General features: G+C 37.4%; 1 long non-coding RNA gene and 2 pseudogenes across 1 annotated transcript; 2 read left to right on the forward strand and 1 right to left on the reverse strand.

Moving 5' to 3' along the window:
* Positions 1-6,655: 6,655 nt before the first annotated feature.
* On the reverse strand, positions 6,656-8,348 carry LOC121050202. Its single transcript, XR_005802341.1, has 3 exons — positions 7,886-8,348; positions 7,617-7,724; positions 6,656-6,964 (listed from the first exon to the last, which is right to left on the reverse strand). It is a non-coding gene; the product is annotated as an uncharacterized LOC121050202 (long non-coding RNA).
* Positions 8,349-19,747: 11,399 nt separating this feature from the next.
* LOC112174849 lies at positions 19,748-23,541 on the forward strand (annotated as a pseudogene).
* A 128-nt stretch (positions 23,542-23,669) lies between these two features.
* On the forward strand, positions 23,670-27,300 carry LOC112174847 (annotated as a pseudogene).
* The last annotated feature ends 366 nt before the right edge of the window (positions 27,301-27,666 follow it).

The raw sequence follows: 27,666 nt of genomic DNA on the forward strand, positions 1-27,666 counted from the left end.
ATTAAACAAAAATAAAATTTCATCAAATAACATAAAATTGCATATATTAGTTTATATATCATTCTTTTGATAAAAGAAAAATCATAAATTATTACAATACTCAAATATAACAAATTCCTCTAAATCAATTATAATTGTTCACGACGATTGCTCTTATTTTGATATATATTAATGGGGTCTTGTTATCAATACAATCAAATATATCTTTCTCAATATATGCAATCAGCTGTCATTCATCCACACATCTCACATCCGGTTTCGAAAATCACATTTTATGATTTTTATGGTAAAATAAATTAAATTTATTAATCTGTAAAAATTTCTGAACTATGCAGAGAATTAAAAGAATTCTTTTAATAAAATTGAAGTTATTAACAAGTTAAAACAAAAGCTTAATCTCTAGTTATGATTAAGTCTCGCTGAAAATTGGAAAAGACAAGATGAACTCTTTGGTTATATGTATATACAAGCATAGAAAGATGACTACGAGAAAGAAAGATAAAAAGTTAAAAAATACGGGATGATCATTGATTAATTGATCAATGAATAAAATATAGTAAGTAAGTAAAAGAATAGTGAAACAGTGGAGCTGTGCAATTGTCCAAGATGTGGATAATTGGTAAATGAGTTAAAACTGTTCAACCATTTTTTTGTCTTTTCTGTCAGAAGGGTCAAACAACATAATAAAATATAATATTATGGAGAAGTCTATAATAATACAACCAATCAGGAAGCATTTTCAAAAACTGACCCTATTGTGTCTACGCCCTTGGCCATAAGAACACAAACTCTCCCAACTACTGGTTTGAAGAATGAGTTTACCTCTTGAATGATAGTTGACGGTGGTTGACGAAAAGTTTACGATAGTTAGCGATAGTTGATGATAGTTGACAAAATGTTACAATAGTTGAAGAATGAGTTTACCTCTTGAATGATAGTTGACGGTGGTTGACGAAAGGTTGACGATAGTTGATGAAAGATTACGATAGTTGAAGAATGAGTTTTAATGGTTGACGAAAAGTTGACGATGGTTGACGATAGTTGACGAAATGTTATATATGTTACTATGTTTGAGGATATATATGTTACTATGGTTGAGTAAGTAGATTGAATTCGAAACTATGATTTTGACAACATGCATAAAATAGTCTAATAATCTCACGCAACGATCGGTTTCTCAATTTTCGTATGTCCAGATGGGGTTGCCCAAAAAGGAATTAGATATATAAATATAAGATTATGAAAGTAACTATGGTTGACCAAGTGGATCGAAATCGAAATTAATACCAAATCAGATGAATTTTTTAGAACAACTTTAAAACATCTCAATATTCCCATCAAACGGTCAGTTTCTCCAAATTCATTGTCCACCTTATTGTTTTTTATAAAAGATCCTCATGACTTCAAATGCAATGTACAAGTTATACAACATTAGTAGGAACATTTGTCTTCCACTTGGTCAACCATAGTTACCTTCATAGTCTTATTTATATATCTAATTCCTCTTTGGGCACGCCATCTAGACATACGAAAATGGAAAAACCAACCGTTGGGTGAGATTATTAGACTATTTTATGCATGTTGTAAAAAATTTAGACAACTTCATCATAATTCAATCCACTTAGTCAACCATAGTAACATATATAATATTTCGTCAACTATCGTCAACCATCGTCAACTATTATTCAAGAGTTAAAACTCATTCTTCAACTATCGTAATCTTTCGTCAACTTTTGTCAACAATCGTTAACCTTTTATCAACCACCGTCAACTATATCGTCAACCATCGTCAACAATATATTCAAAAGTTAAAACTCATTCTTCAACTATCGTAATCTTTCGTCAACCACCGTCAGCTATCATTCAAGAGGTAAACTCATTCTTCAACTATCGTAACATTTTGCTAACTATCATCAACTCTCGCTAACTATCATCAACTTTTCTCAACTATCATCAACTTTTCGTCGACCACCGTCAACTATCATTCAAGAGGTAAACTCATTCTTCAATTATTGTCAACTACCGTAAACCATTATTACATGTCATTCAAGAGGTAAATTCATTCTTCAACTATCGTAACCTTTCATCAATTATCGTCAACTTTTGTCACTCATCGTTAACATTTCGTCAACCATCATCAACTATCATTCAATAATAAACTCATTCTTCACCTATCACCTATTATAGTCAACTATTATTCTAGAGGTAAACTTATTCTTCAACTATCGTAACATTTCGTCAACTATCATTCTTCTTCTTTTGAATACATTTTATTAAGGTTATTAAGTCTTAATAACCTTAATCTTTGACCGAGTCGATCGACATCATAACGATGACAGATTTTCTGAATTTTGAACGTGAAGCCTAAAATAATGTACTTGACACATCTAAAGGAAGGTTGCACAAGTGTAAGCTCCAATGATGCCTTTGCCCTTTGAAGCTTGTAGTGAAAAAAAATAGGGTTGCTAAGCCTTAATCGTTTAATCGAGCCGATCGACATCATAATGATGAAGGATTTTACAGAATTTTGTACCCGAAGCATAAAATAATGTAATTGGCAAATTTGACAGAAGGTTTCTCAAGTGTACGATCCGACGACTCCCTTGCTCTTTGAAGCATGTCATGAATAAAAATAGGGTTATTAAGCCTTATTTGTTTGACCGAGCCGCTCCGTATCATAACGATGACAAAATTTTATGAATTTTGGACCCAAAGCCTAAAATAATGTACTTGGCAAATCTGACAGAAGGTTTCTCAAGTGTACGATCCGACGATGCGCTTTCTCTTTGAAGCATGTAGTGAACAAAAATAGGGTTATTAAGCCTTCATCGTTTGACCGAGCCGATCGACATCATAATGATGATGGAATTTTCTGAATTTTGGACCCGAAGCCTAAATTAATTTACTTTGCTCATCTGACGAAAGGTTTCTCAAGTTTACAATCCGATGACACCCTTGCTCTTTGAAGCATGTAGTGAACTAAAATAGGGTTATTAAGCCCTCATCGTTTGACCGGGCCGATCGACATCGTAACGATGACGGATTATTACAAATTTTGGACCCAAGCATAAAATAATGTAATTGTCACATCTGACGGAATGTTTCTCAAGTGTACGATCCGACGACGCCCTTGCTCTTTGAAGCATGTAGTGAACAAAAATAGGGTTATTAAGCCTTCATTGTTTGACCGAGCCAATCGATGTTATAACAATGAGGGATTTTTACAAATTTTGGACCTTAAGTATAATATAATGTAATTGCGACATCTGACGAAAAGTTTCTCAAGTGTACGATTCGACGATGCCCTTTGTCTTTGAAGCAAATAGTGAAGAAAAATAGGGTTATTAAGCCTTCATCGTTTGACCGAGCCGATTAATGTCATAACGATGACGGATTTGGACAAATTTTGGATCCCAAGCATAAAATAATTAATTGCCACATCTGACGGAAGGTTTCTCATGTGTACGATCCGACGACGCCCTTACTCTTTGAAGCATGTAGTGAACAAAAATAGGGTTATTAAGCCTTCATCGTTTGATCGAGCCGATCGACGTCATAACGATGACGGATTTTTACAAATTTTGGACCCCAAGCATAAAATAATGTAATTGCCACATTTGATGAAAGGTTTTTAAAATGTACGATCTGACGACACCCTTGCTCTTTGAAGCATGTAGTGAACAAAAATAGGGTTTTTTTGCCTTCATCGTTTGACTGGGCTGATTGACATCATAACGATGACGGATTATTACAAATTTTGGACCCCAAGCATAAAATAATGTAATTGCCACATCTGACGGAAGGTTTCTCAAGTGTACGATCCGACGACGTCCATGCTCTTTGAAGCATGTAGTGAACAAAAATTGGGTTATTAAGCCTATCGTTTGATTGAGCCGATCGACATCATAACGATGATGGATTCTTCCGAATTTTGGACCCGAAGCTTAAAATAATATAATTGACACATATGTCTGAAGGTTTCTCAGGTGTACGATCCGACGACTCCCTTGCTCTTTGAAGTATGTAGTGAATAAAAAAAATAGGGTTATTAAGCCTTAATCGTTTGACTGAGCCGATCGACAACATAACGATGACGGAATTTTCTGAATTTTGGACCCGAAGCCTAAATTAATGTACTTCGCTCATCTAACGAAATGTTTCTCAACTGTATGATCTGATGACTCTCTTGCCCTTTGACGCTTGTAGTGAACAAAAATAGGGTTATTAAACCTTAATCATTTGACAAGGCCGATTGACATCATAACGGTGACAGAATTTTCTGGATTTTGGAGCCTAATCCTAAAATAATGTACTTGGCACATATAACGGAAGGTTTCTCAAGTGTAAGATCTGATGACGCCCTTGCTCTTTGAAGCTTGTATTGAATTAAAAATAGTGTTATTAAGCCTTAATCGGTTGACCAAGTGGATCAACGTCATAACTAAGACGAATTTTTCTGAATTTTGGACCAAAAGCCTAAAATAATGTAATTGACACATCTGACGGAATGTTTCTCAAGTGTACGATCCAACGACACCCTTACTCTTTGAAGCATGTAGTGAATAAAAATAGGGTTATTAAGCCTTCATCGTTTGACCGAACGATCGACATCATAATGATGACGGAATTTTCTGAATTTTGGACCCGAAGCCTAAAATAATGTACTTGGCTTATCTGACAGAAGGTTTCTCAAGTGTACGATCCGACAACGCCCTTGCCCTTTTAAGCTTGTAGTGAAAAAAAAAAAAAGGGTTATTAAGCCTTTAGCGTTTGACTGAGCCGATCGACATCATAACAATGACGGTTTTTTAGAATTTCGGAGATGAAACCTAATATATTGTATTTGGCACATCTAACAGAAGGTTTCTCAAGTGTACATTATGAGGACGCCCTTTCCATTTGAAACTTGTAGTGAACAAAAATAAGGTTATTAAGCCTTAATCGTTTGACCGAGCCGATCGAGATCATAATGATGACAGAATTTTCTGAATTTTGGAGTCGAAGCCTAAAATAGTGTACTTAGCACATCTGACGGAATGTTTCTCAAGTGTAAGATCTGACGACGCCCTTGCCCTTCGAAGCTTGTAGAGAAAAAAAAATAGGGTTATTAAGCCTTAATCGTTTGACCGAGCCTATCCATGTCATAACGATAACGGAATTTTCTGAATTTTGGACCCAAAGCCTAAAATAATATACTTAACACATCTAACGAAAGATTTCTCAATCGTAAGCTCCAATGACGCCCTTGCCCTTTGAAGCTTGTAGTGAACAAAAATAGGGTTATTAAGCCTTAATCGTTTGACCAAGCCGATGGACATCATAACGATGACATATTTTTCTGAATTTTGGACTTGAAGCCTAGAATAATGTACTTGACACATCTAATGGAAGGTTTTCTCAAGTGTAGCTCCGATGACGCCCTTGCCCTTTGAAGCTTGTAGTGAAAAAAAATAAGGTTAATAAGCCTTAATTGTTTGACTTAGCCGATTAACATCATAACGATGACGGATTTTACTGAATTTTGGACCCGAAGCATAAAATAATGTAATTGGCACATCTGACGGAAGGTTTCTCAAGTATACGATCCGACGACGCCCTTGCTCCTTGAAGCATGTAGTGAAAAAAAAAAAGGGTTATTAAGCCTTAATCGTTTGACCAAGTCGATCGACATCATAACAATGATAGGTTTTTACGAAATTTGTACCCGAAGCATAAAATAATGTAATTGACATCTAATGGAATGTTTCTCAAGTGTATGATCCGACGACACCCTTACGCTTTGAAGCATGTAGTGAACAAAAATAGGACTATTTAGCATTCATCGTTTGACCGAGCCGATCAACATCATAACGATGAAGGATTTTACCGAATTTTGGACCCGAAGCCCAAAATAATGTAATTGGAATATTTGATAGAAGGTTTCTCAAGTGTACGATCCCACAACGCCCATGCTCTTTGAAGCATGTAGTGAACAAAAAAAATGGTTATTAAGCCTTAATCGTTTGACTAAGCCGATCAACATCATAACGATGACAGATTCTACCGAATTTCGGACCCAAAGCTTAAAATAATGTACTTGGAATATCTGAAGGAAGGTTTCTCAAATGTTCGATCCCACGAAGCCTTTGTCTTTGAAGCATGTAGTGAACAAAAATAACATTATTAAGCCTTAATCGTTTGACCGAGCCAATCGTCAACTATCGTAAACTATTATTAACTATAATTCAAGAGGTCAATTCACTCTTCAACTATCGTAACCTTTCATCAATTATCGTCAAATTCTGTCACTCATTGTTAACATTTAGTCAACTATCATCAAACTATCGTTAACTAGCATCAACATTTAGTCAATTACTTAACAGATAAAGATCACCATCTGTTTATAAAGTATTACAAACCTAAGATAGCATACACCACACCTTGAGACCTTGGTATTAAAAATTGCAACTGATATACTACTTGGAACATAAACACATGATACACTGATAACAATCACATATCAATCTATTTTTACATCATATAAAGATCATTTTTTGCACCAAAGATGACTTTGCTAAACAGTGTATTATAACACCAAAACAGAAAATTAGAAACCATTTTGGTCTTATCTAATGAAAAAAAAAAGAAAAAGAAATAAAAGAAAGAGAAATCAGCTTCGTGACAGACTAGAGGCTGTACTTGCATTCCTTGAGCCCATCATAAGTCTTCGTCTATGCCTAAATTGATAATTATGTCAAAAGCATTGATAAAAATTTAAAAGAAGATCAAAATAGTCGACACAAAATAGTAGCTAGTTTCATTAACCAAGAGGACAATATCACTGCCGTATGGCTAACCAGCTATTACTAGCAATTTCAAATGGTACTTGAGTTCACCGTTTCTTTGGTTCTGACAAATTAATCAGCAGAAAAGACATCCTGTCCGCAGTTTCTTTTGTAATAAGATCGCGTCCCTCAGCTACAACCTACCAAAATATTCATATGTATGTGTTAAAGACAAAAAATTCAAAAAAGAAGACGAAAGGAGATAAAAACAGATCCAGAGTGGGAAGATGCATATAAAATTCCAACTTGGATGTGTCTAAATTATTTGAATAAGAGGAAGCAACTGCAATTAATTTGATATAGTTACATTAAGCAATTAGATTAAAAAGGTGTATGTGCTTCAAGTAATAAATTCCATTTTGAAGATGCTGGAGTCCAAAACTAACACATAAGCCCAAATATGGGTGCCTTTGTTTAATTTTACTTCTGCAGAAAACTGCGGAACCACATTCATTTTCCACAGTGATAAATTTTATTCAGAAGTACAACTGCAAAACTTTTTAGGGCAATAATATAAAGTTAGAACACCAGAGAAAAAAAATTTAAGTGTGAACTGGATTGAAAAATAAAATAAACAAGATGAATCATAATAAACCAAAAACCCTGAAATGAATCACTCATAAAAATTTAGCAATTTCACTGGTAATCGATTTTTCAATCTCATGTTGAAAGAGAAAAGACTGAAGCAAACTACTTTTAGGATGATTAAATTTCTCACATTTGAAAATCTCAAACTAGGAAAATAATAATACACTGCGAAAAAAAGAAGATGCAATATAAAGAAAGACACACCTCATTATGCAGCAAAGTAGATTCCCAAACAATTAAATCATGCGAAGTGTTTCTCATTCCCTATTAGCTGTAGAAACCTGGCCTAGATGGTGATGATATTCAGAGAACCTGAGATATCAATTGCAACAGATACTCATGCCAACTCCTCAATTAACAAGAACAAATATAAATTGCAGCATGTACACTAGACATATCAATTTTAACAAAATTGCAGAGGGCACTTTTGGAATCATTGTACAGTTACTGACAAAGCAAAAAACAAGCCTTACCCTGGGCTAACCCAAAACAGACATCAATTTCCAGCAGATATCAATTCCAAATGGCTCTAGCAAATGATATTGGAGGAGACCCAGGGGTTAATAATGAAATATTGAAGAGGAATGATCCATCTTACTTTTAATTGTGCACGTGGTTTAGGTAGTCTACAGGCATACAGAGTTGTCCTTGATAACAATTTTTGCCTTGATTAAGGTTTCAAGGCATTAGAATCCAATACAGAATTGTCCATGGCTCCTTGCCAGTGAGAGAGAGCGAGGACGCGGTGAAAGAAGAAACAAGAAAACGATAAGGACAACGCGGTCAGTCGGGTTCGGGTTCGGGTTCTGTCTAAAAATTTGAGAATGAGATCACCAGATTCGAAAATCGGCAATACCAGACTTATCAATTGCTCCGTTGCTTGATTGAGGCTTCAATTTCGAATTGGAAATCGTGATGTTGATGGGGATGTCAAGTATCAACAATCAACTAGTGAAAACAAAACAAATATGTTCTCGCGTGAGGAAACCGGCGACTACGGGTTTTTGTGAGTTATAGATGCATCACGTGCCAATACACGTGATCTACAGTAGCGAGCAGCGTGGCACCAATAGACAATCCCCCTTTTTTCCCGCGATGATATCCGAGAACCTTGTGCTAGGAAATTAACATCCATATTTTGAAAGAGAAGATTATTGATGATCCAAAAATTAACTTTAGCCTAGAACTAGAATAAAAACTAAAAAGTAAAAACTATATACATTTTTTGAATAAAGAGGTACTGAACTTTCATTGATAGTTAAGTGGCATTGTTACAATCATATTGTAATACATCAAGTATACATTCTGGAGGTTGCTGAAACTAAGCCTCACGTTGATTTGCTTCAAAAACTATAGCAGCTAGCAGGTGTGTTACTATGTTACTTGTCTTTGGTGCATGTTGGATTTGAACACCTCAAATTTCTGACATAAGCACATGAATATCATCAAGAACAGCTCCAAATTCACTGAGGTACCTGATTGTTGCAAGAAATCTCTTGTACTGCTTCAAGACATTCACTATCGATGGTGACATTATGCAGTTGTAGTGATTTTCCTTGATCCAAACTCTCCCTAATTACAGTGTAAGACTGTACATACTTCAATTTTCATAAGACGAAGAAAATTTCAATACTTAAACCACTTTGAATAAAATTCCATTTCCACATGTATATACTTTCCGTAGTAATTCTCACATTTGAGAATCTCTACTTGGTCTTGAATAGGTATATACTAATGTGCCTTTAAGAATTTTTCTTTGAAATGCATGAGACCAAATTTTGTTGTTGATTCTAGAGATTGACTCACTGGTCTCATGCAAACAAACCATTCACCTTAGCAAGGTCACCTCCGACTAGAGGTGGCAAACGGGCCACAAAGCACGAGCACGGCACGGGCCCGGCACGCTTAAAAGCGGCCCGGCATGGCCCAAGCCCGTTAGTGGCCCGGCACGACCCGAGCACGTTAGAATAACAGGTTGGGCTGGGCCTAAGAATATTGGCCCATTGGCCCGGCCCTGCCCGAGCACGACATATTGTGGGCCGGCCCGTTACAAACACAAAATTTCATTTAAAAAAAAAAATATTAAAAAACTATAATGATGAAATTTGAATATGAGACATTTTTATTTAAAATCTCATGACAATTCCACCAATACTTTCTTTTATATTGTCAAAATAATGAAACAAAACATTATATCCTTGTTTTGACATAAGTATTTTTTCTAATATTTATTAATAAAGACTAATCACATAATAATACAACTGTAGAATGAAGGAAAGAATAATAGATACTAAATCTTCATTATATTAATAAAGATTAATCTCACAATAATATACTAAAAACAATATATTTTGAGTTTTTTTTTTCTTTCTTTCTTATAGTGAAATATAAAAAATTATTAGAAATCTAATCTTAAAAAGCTAAGATTAAGAAAAACGTTGTAGAACTTAATTTATTTTAATTTTCTAAATAATTAAATAAAATTAATTTCTATTTGTTCAAATTAAGATTTTAAAATCGTGCTTTATAGTGGGTAGGCACAAGCACGGCCCGTTATTGACCCGGCACGAGCACGGCCTGGCACGATATGGGCTCGGGCCATGGGCCGGGCCGGGCTTAATGTTTAAGTAAATGGGCCGGCACGAGTCCGGCATGATAATAAATGGGCCGACCCAAGCACGGCACGAAGCACGACTAGACCCGCTTAAAATGGGCCCGGCCGGGCCGGGCCAGCCCGTTTGCCACCTCTACCTCCGACGGCAGCAGTGGTAGTTGATAGTCCTGATATAGTGACTTCCGAACGAAGTTACATTGTAATTGATTTGCACTTCTTCTCCTTCTTCTTTTTCACTACTTCTAATTTTGGTCACTCCTTTCACTTTTTTACAACGGTTAAATGATAGTTATTGAATTACTAGAACTTGGTTCACATCATAGAAGATATTGACCCCCTTGACAGAAGACGAACTCGAAACAAAGTCAACAATGAAGCACTAAAAATGGTAAACAAATCGAACTAACGAATTTTGATTGGGGTTGGTTATACTACATCATTATATTCATTTATAAACTGATGTCGCATTGTTTCATTCATTGTAGAATGAGTTGATAATTTAATCACGTCCTAAAAAATTTATTGTGAGAGTAAATTTATTTTGTGACCTTGTACTCCTTATTTTCATTAAATATATTTAAGCAATTTCTTTATAACAAAACATTTAATAAAACTTGATTGGCCATTTCATTAGAGGAGTTACAATGGTACTGGAACCGTCTAACTGGCTGACAATGTCTCGCTACATGTACAACTTTTTATGTACAAACAATGAGAGTTTTGAGTATGAATTTATCAAAATGAATACTAATTGATCGGACAAATTCTAACTTGCTGAAAATGTCTCGCTACATGTACAACTTTTTATGTACAAACAATGAGAGTTTTGGTGGAAACAAAAAGGTCAAGGCTTTAAGTGGAGGAGTGAAGAGTAATGCGTTTGCAGAGGGTGCGTTTCTGCCGGAAATGGAGGAGGAGAAAAGTACCGAGGTCGTTATTGTCGGTGCTGTAGTTGCTGGTGCAGATCTTGCTTACACGTACTCTTGCCAAGGTCAGATTCTTTTCATCTCTTTTAGAATTTGATTGGAAATCTGTTTACTGAGCAAGTAAAATATATGATTTCATTGTATGATCATTGGAGGAATATAGTCAGTGTTGTTGTGTTGTTTGATCATTGCTGATGTTGTGCTCCATTTTCATTGCAGCCTGTGTCATCTACTATAAACACATTGGCAGGTGCTTTGTACAAGGTGTTTTGTGCATCACCTGATCCAGCAAGACAGGAAATGCGTGAATCATGTTTTGGCTATTTGAGCCTTGGAGGAATCTGTTCATATGGACCAGTATCTCGATCTGCTCTCTGGTCTTAACCCTCGTCCGCTGCACTTGTTCCTCCATTTCTTTGCTGTTGCTATCTATGGTGTTGGGCGCTTAATGCTTCCATTTCCTTCACCTCAATGCATGTGGCTTGGGTTTAGATTGATCTTGGTATGTTAACCAACTATCCACACTACTTTGTCATCAACATGCTCATCAATTACAAGTTGCCGTGTACACCTAATTGTCTATAGAGGGAGAAGGAGTTAGACAGATGTTTCTGGTTTTTATTTTTCAGAGTGCATCAGGCATCATATTCCCCATTACAAAGGGAGATCGAAGGAGTTAGACAGATGTTCTTTCCAGCAACGGTGCCAGCATATTATAGATCACCACCGTTCATTGAAGAAATGACACAAGAATATTTGGACAGAGTCATTTAGTACCCATATTTTTTATAGATGATTAACCAATTTGTATTACTATAGTTGTTGTTCTGCAATAGGAACGAGCTACATTTAACATTTAATCAAACTTGTACAAAGCTATAACACAAAAAAATAGCATAGATAGAGAGTAGTTTATCAGACTTTTTTTGGATTGTCACTCCCAAATACCAAGGAACCAAACTTGGAGGGTGAAGAAAGCTGAGAACTAGAGGGTAGAGCATGGAATCCACCTCAAGAAGACATGTTTCCATTCATGAAGCCAAATAAGATGTCAACCCCATAAACTAGCTAGGAATGCCTAAATTAAGAAAAAAAAGCACCCACCACCAAATCCAAATGATCCCTGAAGAAATGGCAACAGCTAGCATGATCAGAAACATCCTTCATATATGGTGTCATCTTTTAGTTGACTTAACGCACGCCGGAGGAGAATGCCATGGAACCTTGACGATGCATGGGTTGTGCGTCTCCGACTCCGTAATTAGTTGTTGTCTTGTTGTTGGGATCATTGATAGATATCATCTGCAGCTTCTCTATATGTGTGTACCATCAAATATGTTGGGACCCCAACTATGTTCACTCATTTATCAGTTAATATGTCATAGTTGAGTCTTCCTTATACGCATGAGCTGTCATTGACTCATTGTTATCAATCATGCTGATAACACCTTTAGGAAATGGGACAGGTGTCCTAATCCTTCTTCTTATCTATGTTGCTCCCTATATGTACTGTTTTTGGACCATTTTGAGAAGTTATCGAAAGAATATCAATTGTTTTCTCCTTTCCCTTTCTAGTTCTTTGTATTTCTGCATTTTTAGACTTAGGATTGTATTAAAATATTTATTTATTTATTTTTTTCTCTCAAAAAGAGGGATAAGAGAGGTAAAAATCCTCCTTACCACTCATATTATTAAAGAAAAAAGAGATATAATAATGATATATTATGAGTTTCTTATCAATCCTAGTTTGATTAGGTTTCCTATTCCTAGTTTGTTTAAGCTTCATTCTCCTGGCCGGTTTATGCTTTATAGTCTATTCATTATGTTAACTAAAGCTTGCCCATACCGAAACCAAAAATACTCGTCACTTTTCCATGTCGATGGAAATACAAACAGGTACCACTGAATTCGTTGAACTAGACTCGACTCCTCTCCGGAGATTGTGGCCCTCAGACATACACTGGATGAGTGAAGCTGATCAAGAAAAAGACAATGACTCTTCATCATCATCAGAAGACAAGTATTTAAGCCCTGTGAGGTTTGTTTGGAGGATAATGCACACTGGAAGTTTGATTGCCCGTACCTGATTGTATCCCAAACCAAAAGGACGCAACTCTTGGCAATTGCTATGAGTTATTTTGTAAGAGATGTCCTAGGTTGGGTGTCCATGTATCTCACGGCTAGAAAGGACGTGCCGTCATGAAGGGTGTGGAGTTTGTCACCAGTATGGTTATTGGTCAATATGGAGTTCAGACTACGCAAAACGTCCTAATCCAAAGCCATTTAAGCAAGCAGAGGAAGTGAGGATGCTGTAGACCTATATTTAAGAATAGAATAAATGTGGAAGACACAAGAACTTTGGCCTGTGCCTTGGAATTTATGGTAATGTAGTAATTAAATAGGATAGACCAAATGCACTGAAAACTACCCTACACTGAAAAATTATTATATGATTCCGGATCATGATACGCGTCGTAGTCTGAGCTGATGTTATTAATCCATAAGAGTTATACTTATTTATGATTGGTCATCTTAATTTAATATTTTTTTTCAAACCCCTTCATAATTCTCACCAAATTCAAGTGAACCATAAAATAATTACTCATGTACTCCTAGTTTAAGACTAGAAGTGGTTGTTTGGATAAGAACATTTTTCTTCTTGGAAAGTAAAAAGACAAAATACCCAACAGTATCAGTTTCCCTTAAGAAATTCTCATCTCCATCATCTCTCATCTTCATCTTCCCAGAGTTTCCATGCCTTTTCCGATGAAGATCCAACCGATGGATATGGATTTCGAGAAGCTGAGAGAACCGGTCTGGATCGATTCCGCAACCAAACCAATCTTGAAATCCTGGCCTCGGAGGCTATTTGACTGACAGTTTCCGGCGTCGATTTCAACAAGTATGGCGGAGGAGCGAACGCCGCGGCAGAATTCGAGCCAAAGATGGTTCGTAATTGCATTGATGAAACCAAGGAGAAGCAGCAACAGTCAGCCTACGAAATGTGGCAGAAATTGTTGAAGACTTAAACCCTAAGACAGACAAACTCTGATTGCTGGGTGAATAACTCTTATTGAAATCAATGCATGATTTTGGCTAATATAGCCTTACAAAGTTACTGGGAATAACAAACTTGCAGCCCACGTCTTACATGCCTAATAACGTGGTAAACTAGTTGAAGACTAAATCAAAACAGTTTGCACGACCCTAACAAATAGGATTTATTAACCTTAAGATAAAACCAAACTCTAACAGAAAACAATGACTTTGACCGACTCAACAATTTCCTCCCTTAAACTGTTATGCAGTTTGCAAACAGTTTACTTAGGTACCTCACACACACCAAGCTGCTTTCTGAGCTTCAAGAACATATCGAGCTTTAAAGGCTTCGTCATGATATCGGCAACTTGATTTTCTGAAGTGCAATGAACAAGATCCACAATACCATCTCTAGTAAGATTACGGAGGAAATGAAATCTTACATCAATGTGTTTGCTTCTTCCGTGCAGCACCGGATTCTTTGAGAGCTTGATGGTGGAGATGTTGTCACAAAACACTTTAGTACTTCCATTCTGAGCTTGATTGAGTTTATCCAGAACCCTCCTCATCCAAACACACTGACAGGCACACGAAGCAGCAGCTACAAACTCTGCTTCAGTAGTGGACAAAGTTACAATAGGCTGTTTCTTCGATGACCAAGCCACTGGCCCACTTCCAAACATGAACACATATCCAGAAGTACTTTTCCGATCATCTAAATCTCCTGCATAGTCGCTATCGGTGTAACCAAGCAAGTCTAAATCTCCTGCATAGTCGCTATCGGTGTAACCAAGCAAGTTTCCATCACCACCTCTTCGATAAAAAATTCCCAAATCCACATTGCCTTTTTACGTATCGAAGTACTCTTTTTGCAGCTGCAAGATGCATCCTACAGTGGGATTTCCCATATACCTGCTGATTAGTCCAACAACATACGTCAAATCCGGCCTAGTTGCCGTTAAATACATCAAGGTCCCAACTATCTGCTTGAAGGCAGTGGCATCAACCTTGGTCCCCTTCTCATCTTTAACCAATTTAAAACCCGGTACTATGGGATTTTTAACAGGATTGCTACTTGCCATTCCAAACCTCTCTAAGATGTCTCGAGCATATTTTTTTTGGCTAACATATATACCCTCCTCACTCTGCAAAACTTCAACCCCAAGAAAGAACCTCATCCTCCCTAAGTCGGTCATCTCAAACTCATGCATCATAGATTGCTTAAACTCCTCAAACATCTTCACATCATTACCGGTATAAATAAGATCGTCAACATATAAGCTAACAATAAGAAGTTTACCTCCTTCACCGGACTTGATAAATAGGGTGTGCTCAAAACTGCATCTTTCAAAGCCTTCCTTCATGAAGCAGGACTCGATCCGGCTGTACCAGGCCCTCGGTGCCTGTTTAAGGCCGTAAAGTGCCTTCTTTAATTTGTAGACTTTATGTTCTTCTCCCCTCCTTTCATAGCCCTGAGGTTGGTCCACAAACACATCTTCTGTTAGCTCACCGTGAAGAAAGGCACTCTTCACATCTAGTTGAAAGATATTCCACCCTTTGTGTGCTGCTAAAGCAATCACCATTCTGATGGTGTCCCACCTCGCAACTGGAGCATATACTTCATTGTAATCAATTCCTTGTTCTTGTGAATACCCCTTAGCCACGAGACGTGCTTTATATTTATCAACTGCTCCATGCTCATTCAACTTAGTTTTAAACACCCATTTAACTCCAATCCTTTTAGCTCCTGCCGGCAACTTGGTCAGCTCCCAAGTTGCATTTCTTTCAATAGCACTGATCTCCAAGTCCATGGCTTCCTTCCACTTTGTACTTTTAATTGCTTCTTGGAATGTAACCGGGTCAGCAGCAGCAAACATGACCAAGTTGTTGACATCTTCTTCTTCTTCTGATAACCCTTCACCACTCACATAGTCCTTCATCCACACTGGAGAATTTATCATACAAAGAGGTCTCATCACCCTTCCTTCTTCCGAGCTTGGTAAGTTTTGATCCACAGGTTCTTGGTTACACCGATAGCGACTATGCAGGAGATTTAGATGATCGGAAAAGTACTTCTGGATATGTGTTCATGTTGAGCAAACATGACCAAGTTGTTGACATCTTCTTCTTCTTCTGATAACCCTTCACCACTCACATAGTCCTTCATCCACACTGGAGATCTTATCATACAAAGAGGTCTCATCACCCTTCCTTCTTCCGAGCTTGGTAAGTTTTGATCCACAGGTTCACCTTCAGCAGCTTCATTATTACCATTTCCCTCTTCTTGAACTTCTCTAGCCGAAACAACTTCACCATTTTCTTCTTCTTGCTCACTGTCACTTCCTACTTCATCATCGTGTTTTTCATCATCTTCTCCCCAATCCAACACATCTGATTTCACTTCTGTTTCACTTCTTCCCCAATCCCAGCACTCACTTTCTTCAAACACTACGTCTCTACTCACAACTATTCGCTTAGACACAGGATCATAAAGCCTATAGGCCTTGGACTCTTCGCTCATCCCCAACAGCACACACCGAAAGCTTTTATCATCTAGTTTTACCCTTTTGTTGTCTGGAATATGTACATGTGCCACACATCCAAACACACGAAAATAATGCACTGCAGGTTTAACACCGCTCCATGCTTCTTCTGGGGTTGCATCTCTTACAGCCAAGGTAGGACTTCGGTTCAACACATGAACACTCCAATTCACAGCTTCCGGCCAAAACACTTTAGGTACCTTCTTTTCAGATAGCATGCTTCGAACCGTATTCATTATGGTTCGATTCTTCCGTTCAGCGACCTCGTTTTGCTGTGGGGTATATGCTGCTGTCAACTGCCTCCTAATGCCATTAACTTTACAGAAATGATTGAATTCAAAGGATGTAAATTCACCACCCCTATCTGTACGCAAGCATTTTATAACATCTCCTGTTTCTTTCTCAACTAGATGCTTGAAAATCTTAAACACACCAAATGCTTCTGATTTTTCACATAAGAAGTAAATCCAAATTTTCCTGCTAAAGTCATCGATAAAACTAATCAGGTACCTCTTTTTACTGTTTGAAATTGGTGTGATTGGCCCACAAATGTCAGAGTGGACCAGCTACAACCTTTGAGAAGCCCTCCATGTACTCTTCTTCGGTATAGACTCTCGGTGTTGCTTCCCCACTATGCAATCCGTGCATACTCTACTTGAGGTCTTGAGAGCAGGCATCCCTTTTACCAACTTCTTGTTCTGAAGAGTTCTCAAACTCTTAAGATTCAAGTGACCAAACCGACAGTGCCACAGGTGTGTCACATCTTCTGAAGCTGTTTGGAAACAAGTGGACTCTTTGGGTAGCACGTTGGACTCTTTAGGTGGCACAGTAGCTAATAGCACAAACATCCGGTTTGCAGTCATTTCAGTCTGCATAATGAGGCCTCTCCTTGGATGATACAGCTTGCACATTCCTCCCTGAATCAAGATTGTAAGGCCTTTCTCTTGAAGCTGTCCGATGCTAAGTAGGTTGTTCTTCAGCTCCGGTATGTAGAAGACCTCAGTAACTACTTGTGTGATCCCACTCACTTCTAACCTTATGCTTCCTTTTCCCGTGACCGCCATTCTCATGTTGTTTCCGAGCTTTACAGTCTGCTTGAAGCTCTCATCAATGTGTGTGAACCATTTCTTGTTCCCACACATATGATTTGTACAACTCGAGTCGAGGAACCAGACATCTTCCCTTCTTGAGTTATGAAGCTCAACATGTGACATAAGCAGCATCTCACTCTCTTCATCCAGCTCGGCGTAATTTGCATTCCTTTCCCAGCTAGGGCACTCATATTGAAAGTGCCCTAGTTTGTGACACCGGTAGCATTCCACTATAGCCTTGTTCGAGGGTTGTCTTCCTCTGCCTCGACCCCTTCCTTTGAATGTTCCACGTCCTCTTCCTCTACCTGTGTCTCTGTCCTCATAAGAAACTTTCAGAGCCTGTTCCTCACTTCCATGCCCCTTCATCCTTTGTTCATGCACTAACAGACTGCTCTGCAGCTCGTCAATTGTGAGCTTGTCCAAATCATTCGACTCTTCCACGGAACACACAACATAATCGAATCTAGAAACCATAGACCTCAGAATCTTTTCGATAATGACAACTTGAGTCATGGTCTCACCGTGGATCTTCATCTTGTTAGCGATAGCGAGGGTGCGTGCAAAATACTCATCAACTCCTTCTCCTTCCTTCATCTGCAGGACCTCAAATTCTCTCCTTAGGGCTTGTAACTGAGCTCTCTTTACCCTAGTCGACCCTTGATACTTCTGTCGCATCGAATCCCAAATTTGTTTTGCTGTGTCTTTGACGAGGATGGTCTCCATAATGGTACGATCAATGGCCTGGAACAAATAATTTTTGACCTTCAGGTCCTTCAGTTTTTTATCCTCATACTGCTTGCATTGTGCCTCAGTCCCCTCCGAACTGCTTGGTGCTGAACCCAAATCATTCTCTATCAGGCCCCAATACTCCTTCGATCGAAGGAAATTTTCCATTAGCATCGACCAATGATCGTAGTGCCCGTCGAATCTAGGGATTGCTGGCTGCACGAAGTTACTATTGCCTTCTGCTGCCATACTTCTATCTCACTCAACCTCTCCTATTTTCTCTCTCTCTCTCTTTCTGCTCGAACTCTTAATCAGGCCCCGGTGAGGGAGCTCTGATACCAGAATGTTGAAGACTTAAACCCTAAGACAGACAAACTCTGATTGCTGGGTGAATAACTCTTATTGAAATCAATGCATGATTTTGGCTAATATAGCCTTACAAAGTTACTGGGAATAACAAACTTGCAGCCCACGTCTTACATGCCTAATAACGTGGTAAACTAGTTGAAGACTAAATCAAAACAGCTTGCACGACCCTAACAAATAGGATTTATTAACAGAAAGATAAAACCAAACTCTAACAAAAAACAATGACTTTGACCGACTCAACAGAAATCGCTGCAATTGGTTTTACGAAAACAACAATGACAGCTCTGACGACGAGTTCGACGTCTCCAGCGGCGATTCTATGGCTGGCGGTGACGCCTCCGATATCACAAGTCTGAGGTGGTTGAAGAAGAGGTTCGTATCCAATTCCTTCGTTGATTTTCTTCTAGTGATGATCAGCTTTGCTTCTTGTGTATAATTTGTTCTTTAATGTGTTCGATTGGTTAAGTAGTTTAATAGTCTTATACAAATGAACCTTAGCCACTATTCTGATGTGAAGAAAATGTACCTGTATGTAGTAATGTTGTATGGTTTGTGTATATTACTTCAATAAAATGGAGCTTTAGTTGCATTAATTTGAGAATGATTGAGCTGTTTCTTGATATTGTTAATGGCTTTTTAGCAAGGTGAGGTAGTGCAAGTGCGCCTATAAATTTGTGCTACGGTCAAACTTTATTCTTGACAGGAATGATAATTCGCAATGAGAACAAATTAGATCCATGGTGAAATTTGTAGTTACGTACTATACCGAGTTTTCCTGGGGTCAAATTTATTTTTTTGAGGGTCAAGAAATCTATCTCCTTGTTTTTTTTTTTTTGAAGGTTAAAAACATTTTCCTGAAGGTGGGGAAATATTTCTCAAGGGTCGGGAAATTTGGCTCTGTGTTTTTCTTTTTTGAGGGTCAAAATTTTTTTCCTGACAGTTAGAAAATTTGTCTCTGTGTTTTTTTCCCCTGAGGGTTAAGAAATTTTTTCTAGATTGAAAGAACAGGTTTTCCTTAGACTCTCGTGTAAAGGTTGCATCCTCTCCTGTTGCACCCACAATGCGTTGACTGACTGGACTCTTTGGTAGATCGATTTTTCTCTCATACTCTGCTTTTATTCTCTCTCAAAGAGTCGAGTCTCTCACCGCTTTGCTTTTATTCATTCTTGATCTTTTTTGTTACTTGCACGAATGACATGAACATCGATTGATCAAAAACTGCTATATTTGAAATCGATCCGATCCCAACTTCAAATTCCCACGAAACCCAGGTTAAGCTCCAACGGATTTCCATCTCATTTTTGTGTTTGTTTTTACAATTTTAATTTGCTTTACATATGTTGCTCTGTTTCTGTTCTCTGTTTGTCTTTTTTGTTGTCTTTTTCTCTGGTTAGTATTTCTGCATCTCTGCTCATGATTTATTCTAAAAGAGGCATCACTTCCTAGTTGATCATGGATTTATATGCCGAATTTCTTATGAAAGTATGGAACATACAGTATACTTGGCACTCATTAGTTTTAATCATAACTTTTGGTCAAATAGGATGTATGGAGATGTGTTATGCAAGAGTACATGCATTTGCTGCTGCTAATGTTTAACTGTCTATCTCTCTGTTGAGGGTTTTCAGCCAAAAATAAGACAAAAGAAGAATTTGTTAGACCGTCTTTCAACGAATCATATTTTTTTTCCCAATTATATATATATTTTTTCTAGTTTTGAAGGAGCTAGTGTTTTGTGTCTCTGTGTATTCAGATACCCAAACAACAGAAATCAAAGGAATAAAAATCGACCACAGAAACCAAACCAGCCAATTTTTTGTTGCTTCATAGTCAATTACACAACTCTTGTTACAATGAATATTTATTTATGTGGTAGGGGAATTATTAATCTTTTCTAGGTTTTATGCAGTAGGGAAGTGAAACCAGGAAACACAACTGCATGTTTTCGATCTCCAAGCCTTGAAATAGCAAGTGTTGAAAGCTTCTCAGGTTACTCATATCTATAGTGTAGAAAAGGTAGGTTTCGTTGGAAATGAGCATACAAAGAATCTCTACATCTTTCCTCCCTTTAACTCCTCAGTGGAAATATGATGTTTTTCTGAGCTTTAGAAGCAATGACACTCGCAAGGCTTTTACAGACAACTTATACGCTGCATCAGAACATCAAGGAATCATAACTTTCAGAGTTTCAGGGATGATCCTGAACTTCAGAAAGGGAAGGTTATTTCTCCAGAACTTTTTGCTGCAATTGAAGAATCAAGATTTGCTATCATTGTTCTTTCACAAAATTATGCATCATCAACATGGTGCCTGGATGACCTTGTAAAAATTCTTGAATGCATGGAAGCAAAAGGAACTGTGCTGCCAATTTTCTATGATGTTGATCCCTCTGATGTACGAAAGCAAACAGGGAGTTTTAAAAGAGCCTTTGCAAATCATGAAAAAAGGTTTAAGGATGACAAAGAGAAAGTGTGGAGGTGGAGATCTGCATTAACTGAAGTGGCAAGTTTCTCTGGGTGGAATTCAAAGCAATGGTATACATATACTCTTTTTTTTTTCTTTTTCTTTTCTCTTTCCATTGCTTTACAACAGTTAATTTTGCTCTAGCTCTTCATTATGTTATTCACAAATAATATAGCCAGCTAATAAATTGAGCTTCTGATTCTTTTTAAATGACATTACAAGAATATAAAAGAAATTGAGTCCAATGCAGAGACATTTTCATAAACTAAAGCTCATTTTCCATAGCTAACTCCTCAAGTTCACATGCCAACAGACCAGTACGTCCATCATACTTGCCTAACTCCTAATCATCAGCTGATGTTATGATCCCCGGGATCATAACCGGAAAATGACATTGTAAACGGAGAAAGCTAAAGGAAACTAAAGAAAATAAGTAAATGAAAACTTCAATATTCTTCAATGCCCCTGTTACAAGTCCTTGTGGCTATTTAAGCAAAGAAAATATCTAAAAGTAGTGGACTCCTGAAACATAAGGCCCAAATAGGCCCATACAAGAAAGATGGCCCATATAAAAGTATAGAATCATAACAGCTGATTTTAAGTCAAGAGTCTCACGCCCATCTCGCAGATAATGGCCATGGCCGTTACCATCAACAGAACCAAAATCTTGCTTACTCCCATTGCTATCATCCTATACAAGCCTCTCTGATCCCAAATAAGAAAACCCTCAAATGCGTGGCACCCAGCTAACATTGACTGGGCTCTTTTCAACCGCCGAAATTGACTCTCTCTTTTTTTTGGAGACTTTTGGGCAGGAATGATGTGGCGGCTGGGCTGAAAAGGCAACGGTGGAGTTGCTCATATAAGTTTCCTCCCGCTAAAGATTTCACCCACCACATGATGATCATTTTATTTCTCTCTCAAGATTCATGTCTCTCACCACTTTGCTTCTCTTCATTCTTGATATTTTCAAACTGCTATTTTTTAAGTCGATCTGATCCCAGCTTCAAATTCCCACGAAACCCAGGTTAAGCTCCAACTCATTTCTATCCCATTTTTATGTTGCTATGTTTCTGTTCTCTGTTTCAACATCAACTTTCTTGGTTTTTTTTTTTTTTTTTTTTTTTTTCCTCTAGTGAGTATTTCTGCAGCTTTGCTCATGATTTATTATTGTAAAAGAGGCACCAGTTTCTAATAGATATGAATTTAATTTACAATTTCTCATGAAATTTTGGAACATACATGCATAACTTGGCCACTCATCAATTTTGATCATAACTTTTCGTCAAATAGGATATATGGTGATGTGTTATGGAATAGAATATTTGTTTGCAGTTGCTGCTAGTGTTTCACTGTTTTGTGTCTGTTTATTTAGATACCTGAACAAGAGACAGCAGAGTCATAAACAACCACTAAAACCAAACCAGATAATGTTTGCTGCTTCCCTAGTTAATTATACAACTATTTTTAGAATGCAAATTTATTTATAGTGGATTGACTAGGAAATTATTCATCTTTTCAATGTTTTATGCAGTAGGGAAGGCAAACCAGGAAACACAATTGCATGTTTTCCATGATAGTAACTTCCAAGCCTTGAAATTGTGTTGAAAGCTTCTCAGGTTATTCTTATAGCTAGTCCTTGGACACGTACTCTTCTACAAGTAGGAAAGTAGGTTTCACTGGAAATGGGCACACAAAGAACCTCTGCATCTTACCCCACTTCAACTCCTCAGTGGAAATATGATGTCTTTCTGAGCTTTAGTGGTGATGACACTCGCAAGGCTTTTACAGACCACTTATACACAGCATTTGAACATCAAGGAATCATTACTTTCAGGGATGATCCTGAACTTCAGAAAGGAGAAGCTATTTCTCCAGCACTTTTTGCTGCAATTGAAGAATCGAGATTTGCTCTCGTTGTTCTCTCACAAAATTATGCATCGTCAACATGGTGCTTGGATGAACTTGTGAGAATTCTTGAATGCATGAAAGCAACAAAAACTGTGCTGCCAATTTTCTATGGTGTTGATCCCTCTGATGTACGAAAGCAAACAGGGAGTTTTAAAAAAGCCTTTGCTAATCATGAAGAAAGGTTTGGGGATGACAAAGAGAAAGTGCAAAGGTGGAGATATTGATGAAGAATACAAGCAGAATATTTTAAGTCAAGATTTGGAAAGTAGTTCAAATATATCTAGGTTTTTATTATTAGGATTCTTATAATTATTAGGATTATTTCTTTAGGATTCTTCAAGGATATCCCTAGTTATTCTAGAGTTATCTTAGCCTCCCTATATATAGAGGCCTTTGTAGTCTTTTATTGGCAGAATTGAGTTAATAAAAATTGAAAGCTTTTGCTTCTCTCCAGGTTTGTGTGATGCAACCTAACCTTAGGTGTGATGCCTAAGTTCTCTGGGTGTGATGCCTAGAAACCCTACTGGTGTGATGCTAGTAGTTCTATCCCTTCTCTTCTTCAGTTTCTTATTCTAAATCCCTTTTCTTTCTAACAATCGAGACTGCTGCAAATAAACCCCAGTTCTGCAGTTCTTTTGCCTCGTCCTACATCAGATATGCTTTAACAGAAGTGGCAAGTTTCTCAGGGTGGAATTCAAAGGAATGGTATGCATATTCTCTTTTGTCTAATTTACACATAGATATGTTTTGCACTCGTCATTATGTTATTCACAAATAATATAGGCAGATAATCAATTGAGCTTATGAGGCTTTTTAAATGCCATTACAAGAATATAAAAGAAATCAAGTCCAATGTAGAGACATTTTCATATACTAAATACGTGATAAGTTTATTCTATTGCATGTTGTAGGTATGAATCAAAGTTCATAAGAGATATTGTTGAAGTTATATGGACAAAATTGCAACCTACATCATTCAGTTATGCAGAAAATCTAATTGGAATTTACTCAAGATTGCAGCCACTCAATTTCCTTTTAGTTGTAGGGGTGGATGACGTCCGCTTCATTGGTATATGGGGAATGGGCGGGATTGGTAAGACTACTATGGTAAGAGCGGTGTATGAGAGAATCTCTCTTGAATTTGAATTTAGTTTCCTTCTTACCAATGTTAGAAACCTTGTTGAAAAAAGTGGTCTACTTAATTTACAAAAGCAACTTCTCTCTGGAATTTGGACAAAGAAGGCCAACATATCAGACCTTCATGAAGGAGCCATGATTATAAGGAGGTTGTTTGGTGACAAAAAGTTCTTCTCATTCTTGATGATGTGAACCATTCAAGTCATTTAGAATATTTGGCAGGAAACCCAGAGTGGTTTGGTTCAGGGAGTAGAGTTCTTATCACAACTAGAAATGATCATTTGTTGATTGGACATGGTGTGGAGAGAAGATTGAAGGTCAAAGAATTAAATGATGCTGATTCTCTTCAGCTTTTTAGCTGGAAAGCATTCAAAAGAGGTTACCCTGAAGAAGATTTTCTTGGTTTGTCAGAATATGTTATAAGTTATACAAAAGGTGTTCCTTTAGCTCTTGAAGAACTCGGTTCTTTTCTGCATGGAAGAGATCTACGTGAATGGAAAAGTGCACTGAGAAAACTGGGAAGAGTTTGTAACTTGGAAATTTTTGACATACTTAAAATAAGTTGTAACGATCTAGATTCTGAAGAGAAGAAAATATTCCTAGACATTGCATGTTTCTTTAATGGACAGGACAAAGATCGAGTAACAGAGGTACTAACCAGTTGCGATTTTTCTGCAATTATTGGAATAAAAGTCCTCATGGAAAGATCCCTCCTAACTCTTTCAGATGGAAGACTATGGATGCATGATTTGCTTAGAGAAATGGGCCACGAAATTGTCCGCCTGGAATCTCCTACTGAGCCGGGTAAGTGCAGTGGGTTGTGGCTTCTTGAAGATGTCAAACATGTCTTGACCAAAAATACTATAAGAAATTTAGTACAAGAATAATTGTAATTGTTATTTGCTAGTACATTATATGACGAGTCATTCTACTAAATCTGCCTTTTATGGTATGATATAAAATTTGGTTGATAGGGAACTAAAGCAATAGGAGGCGTATTTGTGGACTCGACGGAGTCAGGAATAGAGGTGGACATGATTCCGAAATCATTTTCAATGATGAACAAATTGAGATACCTGAAGATTAAGAATGGGAACCTGCCTAAGGGGCTTGAATATCTTCCCAATAGTTTACGGATTCTTGATTGGATGAGGTATCCGTCAAAATCTCTGCCATCACATTTCAACCCTCAGAAGCTGCTTCAACTTGGCTTGTGTCATAGTTGTATTAAACATGTTCATATAGGAACTGAGGTGCACTATAATTACTATATCATTCTTTTATTACTTATACTAATGGTTAAATATGTCATTGAAGCTAATTTTTTTCTATGCTTTTTACTTGTCATGCAGCCTTTATACAATTTGAAAACCATTAATCTGAGTCACTCTTTGAATCTTGTCACCACCCCAAACTTTGAAGGCATGCCATATCTCAAGTTTCTGTTTCTTGAAGGTTGTATAAGATTGTATGAGGTTGACCCGACATTGAAGTGCTTGAAAGACTTACTGTGCTGAACTTGAAAGATTGCAAGAATCTTGTGCAACTTCCAAGCAGTGCAGGTGGCTTAAATCTCTCAAAGATCTCATTCTTTCTGGTTGCTCAAAGCTTGACAAATTGCCGGATGAGTTGGGTCATGTTGCCTGTTTGGAGGAGCTTGATGTGAGTGGAAGTGGCATAAGAGAACTCCCCTCCTCTATTGGTCTTTTGAAGAACCTTAAACAGTTATCTCTTGCTAGATGTAAAGCGCAAGCCCCTAAATCATGGAATATGATGTTCAACCCCTTTCAGTTATTGCGAAAAAGAAGTCATATTCCGGCAGGATTGTCGTTGCCTTGTTTGTCTGGTTTGCTTTCATTAACCGAACTGGATCTAAGTGACTGCAATCTTTCTGAAGAAGCAATGCCCAATGATTTTGGATGCTTGTCTTCATTAAGAGAATTAAATCTCAGCAGAAATCAATTCATTAGACTATTTGAGAGCATCGGCCAACTCTCTAGACTTGAAGTACTTGAGTTGAATTTGTGCAGCAAACTTCAGACGTTACCAGAGTTTCTCCAAGAGAACGATGTATGGGTAGAGGCTAGCAACTGCATTTCATTGGATACATTGGCCAGTCAAAGAGAAAAATGCAATTCGGTACTAGAAGGATATTTTGTTAACTGTTTCAAAATGGTGGAGAATGAAAGCTATAAGAGGATAGCAATTTCATTGCTAACACGCTTCCTTAAGTTTCAACATTCTATACATGATAGATTTGACTTTATTGATCCTGGAAATGAAATACCAGTGTTACAATAACCAAAGTGAGGGGTCTTTGATAATTTTTAGAGCTGCATCCAGGTTGGTTTAGTAACAATTTTATGGGATTTGCCTTCTGTGTCGTTTTTAGATTCCTCAAACCACTCCTGCTTGGGGTTGAGATTGACATCAGTTGCAAACCAAGGACCAATGGACAATACTTTGGTTCATCCCCAGTTCTATTGTTTATAAAAAGTGGGGTCAACCTGTGTCGGATCACATATGTGGGGTCAACCTGGGGTAGAGTCACTGAAGAATGGCAGGAACATTTACTATCAGCTTAATACATCATATGGAATCGATGAGGAAATTTTGCAAGTGAAGAAGTGTGGGTCCGTATGGTATATGAGGACGATGCAAAGGAGCTTTGGGAAACATTGTTGAAGCAGAGCAATGTTAGCATTAATACCAAGTGAGGCCTTCAACACTATGATGATGATGATGAATCATCTAGTCGTACAAGTCAGGCTCATCCAAAAAGAATGAAACAACTCCACCTTGATGGTGCAGGACGCAGTAGAACCCCTTATATTCAAGACTAGAAACATGGTTAATGTTTTTTTTTTTTTTTTGTTATAAATAACGGAAACCTGATTGTAAATTCATGGTTTATGCCTGCTGGTAGCTTGATGAAGCAGCAATATTTAGTTAGTTCAAAATTTTGAATGTCTCTTTTAATTTATTGCTATATATCATGAAAAATAAGTTGGCACAAAATTAGTAATTACAATAAACAAAAAAGTTACTCATCTTGCTTTACAAGAAAAGGAGGGCTGATCAAATATTTAAGTACGCTTTACTTTTTTTTGGTGTCTTCTGATCTTGGAATCAAATTATCTGTCCAACTTGGAATTTAGCTGATTTTTTTCTGCATTTATTAACTTTTGATAGAACATTTAAAATGTCGTTAAGCTCTTATGCCTTGTATGTATTTCCATAAAGTCAATAATTATTCCAGCCGTCCAATTATACCAGTTTCATGAACCAAAATCCCTAGCAGTGTTAATCCCATTCCAATTCGAAAATATCTATGTTGTCAAAACTCATAGCATTGGACCTATTAAAGCACCAGGTCCTGGTGACATTCATGCCATTTTCTATCACTCCTTTTGGAATCAGGTTAAGGACTCTCTA

Source organism: Rosa chinensis, chromosome 6, assembly GCF_002994745.2.
Source record: "Rosa chinensis cultivar Old Blush chromosome 6, RchiOBHm-V2, whole genome shotgun sequence".
In the NCBI taxonomy this organism is placed as follows: domain Eukaryota; kingdom Viridiplantae; phylum Streptophyta; class Magnoliopsida; order Rosales; family Rosaceae; genus Rosa; species Rosa chinensis.